Source organism: Anthonomus grandis, chromosome 23 (genome assembly GCF_022605725.1).
Source record: "Anthonomus grandis grandis chromosome 23, icAntGran1.3, whole genome shotgun sequence".
Taxonomy (NCBI): domain Eukaryota; kingdom Metazoa; phylum Arthropoda; class Insecta; order Coleoptera; family Curculionidae; genus Anthonomus; species Anthonomus grandis.
The window spans coordinates 1,094,983-1,101,312 of NC_065568.1; positions in this window are offsets into that span (position 1 = coordinate 1,094,983).

Genomic DNA, 6,330 nt, shown 5'->3' on the forward strand with positions numbered 1-6,330 from the left:
CGCAAACGCAGGTATCATTTTCGGCTTGTGAAAGTTCATTCAACATTCTGCCACTTATTTATTATTAATGGGATAAACTAATAAAAGGTTACTACTGGATTTTGTGTTTTAATTTTTCAACCCTTATAGGTTCAATACTTGGCAACTGGATTGAGGAAATATAAATGAGAAGATAATCAATAGGGAGGATATACATATAAATGGTATTGACGATAATTTTCTACACCGAGACCTATAACAGAAAATCAAATGCTTCGGTTTCAGGATTTTCCCATTAAAATTTTTATTGTGTTTTAATTTTGTACTTTGTCACTATCTTTGTGACGAATTTATAGAGCGTGACAAATTTTAAAAAGTATCTATTCTGAACGGTTAAAGAATTATTGTTTGTCTCTTACGCTTTCCCATCTAAAATGCACGCTCTTGAAAATTTAAACCAACTTGAAATCGTGAGCCTGATTTCATCAATAAGGTCATCTCTGCTGTATTATGTTTATTAGTTTATACAATGCCAAAACACCAGCTTTTAAAGTGCAAGGTCCTGAATTGAGTAAGGCATCTTTGCAGAAGCACTTTGTAAGATGTGTTATTAGGTATTATAATAGGTGATGACTTTCTTTTTGGTTATTGCCGAAGAGAAAAACTACATTTAAAACGTTCGGAAATTGAATAACAATTGTCAACCATTTGATATTATTTTGTATTTTTCCAGATAGTATGAAATAACCATGAACACCAGCCTTTAAAGTGTAGAGCCTGAATTGAGTAGGGCATCTGTCAAGTAACACTTTGTAGGACGTGTTTTATATTTTTTGAGATTCATTTACCTCACAGTCCTATGATGTTTTCTGATAAAACAAATAAGGTAATTTGATGTTGTAATTGACCTTATCAGGATGGAATATTAAAATAAATTGTCGATTCCGTTTTGATATAAACTGCAATTTGTGATATTAAATAAAACAATATCTGGTAGAGTGAAAGAAAAACCACCCTAATGGGAATTAGATATAGAGATTAAAGATCTTATCTGCAGGATAATTCTACAGAAATTTCACAGAACCATTTACTTAGTATGACCTGCCAGTCCCATCACTAAACTTAAGAGATCCAGTACGAAAAATCAAATTCGTACAGCCACTTCTCTTAAATGTTGAGCTGAATCTAGACTTTAAGTGTATTAAGTATATAAGTTACAGTACACAAGTTAATTCTTATTAAATTAACTTGCCCTCCTCTAACAGGATTGACGTTAAACTCGTTAAATGTTTACGATAAAGAATTTAACTTCTAATTCCGTAGATAGTCATAACCGGACCGAATTAAGTAGGGACTTTATGTGAGTTTTTTTTTTTATGGTAAACACAAGCACAAGAGGAAAGTCCTATGTCACTCTTGGAGTGGTGCTTGCGCGAAGATATTCGCAAGATGCCGCAACTGCTAGACGCGTTCTTCTTGCCGGAACAGCCCTGGGTGGAATCAGCTCTGCCAGCTCAGAGGAGCACTTACCGTGATAATAACGGTAGAATAAACAGAGATCAGCCACCTTTCTCCTGTGCTCCAGACTATACAGACTCTTTGTCAGTTCTGGTTTGTCGATAAGACGAATAGCTCTCTTCTGTATAGAGTCCAGCAGGTTTAAACTATGCTTGGGTGCAGAGCTCTAGACATGCGAGCAATACTCGAGGGAAGGGCGTATTTGAGCCTTATAAAGAGTCAGCAGCTGTTCTGGTGTATACAGTTTTTTCGTTTTGAAAAGCATTCCGTTTTTTGGAAGCCGCCCTGGCGACCTCGGCAACGTTGGTCATGCCAGGACACACTGTTGGTGACCTCGACTCCTAGAAGATGTAAAGATGATTTCATTGGCAATGTTTTCCCTGCCATAACCAGCTCCGGGCCACCAAAGTTAGTCTTCATCGTAAATACTGCAGCCTGCGTTTTTTTTAGCGTTAAAATTGACCAAATTGTTATCGCCCCACTCCAAGATTGCTCTAATATCGTTGTTGGTTGAAGCTACTTGTTGCTGCCTAAGATTCTGAGAACTTGCGGCTGTCGTTGGTTTGGCGGACTTAAATGTGGAAATAAGTGTGCTATCGTCTGCAAAGCTGTAGATTGGATTGACAGTGGTTCCTAGCAAATCGTTGATATATACCAAGAAAAGGGTGGGGGATAGAATGCATCCTTGAGGGACTCCAGCGTTAATATTAAATTTGTCGAAGAGGTATCCATCGACGGCTACTTGGATTGTTCGTTGTTCAAGAAAACTTTTGATCCAATTCAATAATGAGTTTTGTATGCCGATTGAGGAGAGCTTGGTTAGTAGTCCCTCATGCCACACTCTGTCAAATGCCTTGGAAATGTCAAGAGCGACTGAGCGGGACTCGCCGTGCTTCTCCATGGCCTCCGTCCACAAGTGTGTGACGTAGGCCAGAAGATCGCCGGTGGATCTAAGCTTTCGGAAGCCGTATTGATGATCGCTGATTAGTCCAGACGATTCCAGATATCTTAACAGTTGTTGGTTGACTGCTTTCTCCAGAGTTTACAACTAATACTATGGAAAAAACAGTGATGATACTCTATAATTTGCTCATTTAGGGGAGAGTCGGTGAATTGTGCGCACCTATGAAAAAAACTTGGTATTTTAGTAAATATGTCGTATAAAAATTTGCAATTTGGCTCAGATGTTCTTCATTTTGTGTACTATAAGGCGAGCGAATCAATTAGTACCAAAAAATATATTGTAAAATTAAGAACAAGATTAAATGAAATCTTGCCGTGCGCACGATTACCCAGCCTATGTGGTTAAAATTAGAAGATCAATCGACTTGTAAGGAAGAGTGATCCTAATTATGCGAGCAGCCTCATCGAAAGATTATAAACACCCTGTAGTAGCAGCGCGACGTACCTACATACGACGTTCATAGAATTTAAAAAATTGATTCGGCAGCATATCGTCGATTGAGATGCAATAAATAGCTCGTAACCCCCATGAACATTTTTTTAAAGGAGAAGAAACTAACTACACGTGAGTGGCGACGGTACCTTAAACCAATAAATCCTGGATATTTAACAAAAAAAATAACTGTATGATCGTAAAAAGAAAAATAATGATTTTGAGCTATTTAAGTGGGGTAACGAGATATTGCTCGAATTAAATGTTGACCAAATGTGGGTTAACAGAATTATGTAAGTTAGGTCCATCTAAGGGGCTTGAAATAAAGATGTCACTATTAAAATGCAAAAAAATTTAATTTTTAGCAAGAATAGGAAAATCAGAACCAACTAAACCTACATGTGACTCAAATTCTCATAAAAGGCGTGGCAATCTACAGGAATAACTGATTTAAGTTCGTGGAGATGTTTAAACTTTTGAGCTTTTATTTTCTTCTTAGTCAAATTTAGTGGCGGCCAAATAAGGCAGACTTCTTTTCGGCATCGCCGTTGGGGAAGCTCAGTCCATGAATCATCAAAATTTAGTTTATAGAAAATTATTCCTTCGGAGGTGTATTTTATCGCTCGGATATCCGTAACATTTTTGCTTCCTGGTCTTATACTACCATACATTTGATTGACCTTTACAGAAGAGTCACGGAATAAGTCGTAATTGACCCATTCCGCACAATAAGGAAATGGATTTCTGCGAGCATCTCGTGTAATTGACAAATAAGTCGAAGGAAGGTAAATCTCTTTAGTTTCTTTGATTTTAGTTCAATTCTACTATGAACAGAATCACATTGCATTTGCGTATGTCCACGCTCAAGGTACTTCTGTTGAATAATAATATTTTTGGTTGCTGATAAAAAAAGAAGAGCATTGGCCATGATATTGTTCCTATTTTGGTAGGTGCACCCATCACTGTAAATAATAATTTGCTTGCTGTTGTTAGTGAATCTCGAAATGTAGTCAACGACCAAAGACGCAAGCGTGGAAGCTGAAAGGTCACTTTCGACTTCACTAAACCAGTAACACATTACATGCTTAGTTTTTATGTTCATATTTGTAAAATTGTAACAGCATAATTTTATTTTATAGTACAAAGAACTAGCATTCAAACTGGGGCGTACTTTTACAGCTTGCAAGTCCATCATCAACAGTACTGCCTTTTCAGCATCGGCCAATTTTATATCATTCGCCTTTTCTTGTCTTGCTCTATTTCTTTTAGCAATGTGTATCGCATAAAGTCCTTCTTCTAAATTTCCTACTTCATACTGGCAACAAAGATCGCACCTATCTTTTTTCGGCTGATTAATGGCAAGATTTTTTTCTTGAAACAGGTCATCGAAAGTTTTTCGACTCATAGATTTTTTATTTTCAGTTTCACATCTTGAAAGATACGCCCTAAATAAAGCCATTTTTGATGGCACATTTTGGTCCAAGTACAAGTTAGATGATGTTTGACGACAATAATGGGATGGCAAGAAAGACAATTCATCAAAAAACTGATTTAAAAATTCCTTATCACTATTTTTCTTTTCGCTTAAGTGAGCAGCCCTATTCTCATTCTTGCCAACTTTTGATTCATGCGTACCATGTTCAGCCTTTTTAACCCATGAGCTTACTTAAAATTCTCCTAGATATGGAGTAGACAAGAAAAGTTTTTTGCAGACATTCGTTTTCTGGCCATCTATTGTTAAACTATAAAACATCGAAAAGTTTCTCGACGAATTTTCATTTTTTGTGTATCTTCTTTTAACAGCTAACAGAGCTACATTATTAACCACATACACTTTTCGCTGATCCCAAGTCATTTTCCAAAACTTTTCAAAAAGCTGCCTTCTTTTCTCTTCGAAAATATTTGAACAGGAACGTAGTTTACTATTTTTACAAAGATTGGAATCACATTATTCTTTCAGCTTTAGGGGCAATTTGTTTGTATTTTTTGGTCTCGCCGTCTTTTTTAAATCCGGTATATTTTTGTCCTTTCTGGCGAAGAATTCTATTTTTTTCCCTCTTCCATAGTTGTTTTAAAGGTTTCCTTTTACGTTTTTAGTCACATTTTCTACATTACCGCTACTTGATCCACCGTCTTCATGTTGTTCATTTTCTTCTTGGTAACTTGAGTCGCTCTCCAAATCTGATTCATTGTTTCTTTCTGATATCATGGCTGATGCTTCTTCCTCGGTCTGCATGTCTCCTAACCTGGGGCTGTTTAGTCTTTCATTATCATCCGTTTCGTCCTTTATAATCTCCAAATTTGTATTGTTTGGTACATCACTAAATGGTATGTCGATTACACTATGTGACTGCGAAATGTTGCAAGTTTCGCTTTCTAAGGTATATAATTCTTCTCTTAGATTGTTCGCGTCTAAAAATAATTCTGTAACGGAATCGACAGTAGGTTGAGCAGCTATCGTCTCATTCTCCATAATGTCTTCAAAACTTTGCAAATAATTGTGCAAGATTTGAGGCTCTATTAGATACTCTTTTTCATAATGGCCTACTTGTTCATCTGGCCGGTTGATTTTCTCCTGAACTACTAGAAGCAGATTCATTTACCTCATTGGATTTACATTCTGGAAAAAAAAAACAATTTTCTCTTACACAAACCAAAATACTTAACTTGGTGTGTCTTTTCAGAATTTGACATAAAAAATGGCCAACGTTGCCAGTATTAAGTAGCTTAGTAGCTTAGGCTTTAGCCATTTATTAGCATTACATCATTACATCAGACCTCTGTCAATCAACCCCAAAGGTTTTATGAGTTGTAAACGCTCCATACACTATTTTTTTATTTGTTAGACCCCCTATGTACAGGGTGGCCAAATAAGAATGCGAGGTACTGTATCTGGGAAACTATTCATCGTAGAAGCTTGCGATAAAAAAATTTATTACTAAAATGGCTAAGAGAATGACCTGGAAAATATTTTCAAGTTTCTAAAATGGCTGCTAGGGGGCGCAACTGCAATCTTGAATCTAGAAAACTGATGTTTCTGTAAATATGCAATGCATAGAGCGTGATGGTCAGCATTTCGAGCATTTACGGGGGCATTAAAACCCTTTCTTTTTAAAATCGGTCCTTTTTAGGGCCACAACTTACATTATAAAAGAAATTCGAAATAAATTATTTTGTAGTTTTTATAAATATTAAGGGATTTCCATATAAAATTTTCTTTGGCCTAAATTTTAGGTTAGGATGAAGATATTAAGATGCGGTTTTCGCAAGCATATTTAGGCGTCATTAAGCTATTTTTTTGTATAAAAAAATTTATACCATTGCATTTAAGTTTTTTGAGAAAATTAGTCATTTGTGTCAGAAAGCCGAAAAAAGCCCTCTAGCGGCGAGATGTAAAACTAAAAAAACATGAAATATAATAATATTCGTAGCTTAAT